Below are 1,431 nucleotides of genomic sequence, written 5' to 3' on the forward strand. Positions count from 1 at the left end.
AAAATTCAAACTTTACAATATATATACTTATTTGTTTATGGTGAAGAGGCGCATGGAAAGATGCTCAACATCCTTAAACATTAAGGAAATGCAAATCAAAACCATGAGATACCACTTCAAATCCAGCAGGATGACTACTATTCAAAAGACAGGCATTAACAAGCGTTGGTGAGCAACGTAATCATACACTGCTCGTGGGAATATAATTCAGTACAGTCACTTTACAAACCACTTTCACAGCTCCTCAAGAGTTCACACATAGAGTTAATTCCGCCCAGCAATTCTGCTGCTTAGGTACATACCCAAAAGAAATTGAAACACACGAAAACCTGTGTAGTGTTCATAACATTATTCATAATAGTTAGCGGAACCAACCCTAAACTTTCAGCTGACAGAAGAAAAAATGTAGCACATCCATAAAATGAAATATTATTCACCACTTTTAAAAGAATACAATACTACACCATAATGATGTTATAGCTGATAATGCTACAGCACAGATGAATATTTACAATATACTAAGTAAAAGAAGCTGGTCAGTCATAAAAGAACCACATATTTCATGACTCCATTTATAGGAAGCATCTAGGAAATCTGGAGAGTACGGTAACAACTGCTCACCCCTGCGAGAGCAGCATTGGGCAGGAAGTAGTATGACCATTAACAGGTATGGGACTTTTCCTTAGAGTGATGAAAATATTCTATCATTGGTGATAACTGCACAACTCGGAAATACTCAAAGTCATTAAATTATATACTTTAAATGGGAATTATACAGTATGTGACATATCTCAAAGCTATTATAATAAAGACAAGAATAAATTTTATGATCATGTAAATCAGAATCATATAAATCCCATGGGAATGAAAAATGGCTAGTGATAAAAGGAGTGCAGGGAATATTCTGTATAGGAGCACCTCGGTTCACAAACCTGATTCTTTCCACTATGCTGGTTCCAAACTGAGCTGGGCGAAAACCAAATCAAATTCAATGGTTAGGTCCAACATTGACCCTATGGGAAAATGTGATCTGGTTCTCTTCCGGTTTGGTTTGCAGCCAGAATCACAGAGAACTGAATTCATGAACTCTATCTTGTTCTGAGTAACTGCAGGACCAAACCCCCTTCAGAGAAAGTCACTGCCCCTTACCCCCAAGAGGCATGCCTATCAGTACCTCAATGAAAAAGTATGTTTTTTTTTAAAAATATGAAATTAGGAACTTAAGGAAATTGAGGCTAAAATGCCTTGCATAGTCATATGCTAAATTAATGACAAAAAAAAATTGTTCCTAATTGGGAACATGTGTATCTAAATGGATACCCTGCCTACCCACAAGTACTTTTCTTTTTTTTTTTTTTTTTTTGGTTTTTCTCCGGTACCGGGAACCGAACTCACGACCTTGCGCTTGCCAGGCAGGCGCTTTTGCCGCTG

The 1,431-nt window shown here is 37.2% G+C and overlaps 1 protein-coding gene across 4 annotated transcripts in view; it reads right to left on the reverse strand.

Moving 5' to 3' along the window:
* Rdx (radixin) overlaps positions 1-1,431 on the reverse strand; it is an 84,009-nt gene that overhangs the window by 30,068 nt on the left and 52,510 nt on the right. The gene's annotated exons all lie outside the window — the stretch shown is intronic.

Source organism: Chinchilla lanigera, unplaced genomic scaffold (assembly GCF_000276665.1).
Source record: "Chinchilla lanigera isolate Chin_1 unplaced genomic scaffold, ChiLan1.0 scaffold00011, whole genome shotgun sequence".
Taxonomy (NCBI): Eukaryota; Metazoa; Chordata; class Mammalia; order Rodentia; family Chinchillidae; genus Chinchilla; species Chinchilla lanigera.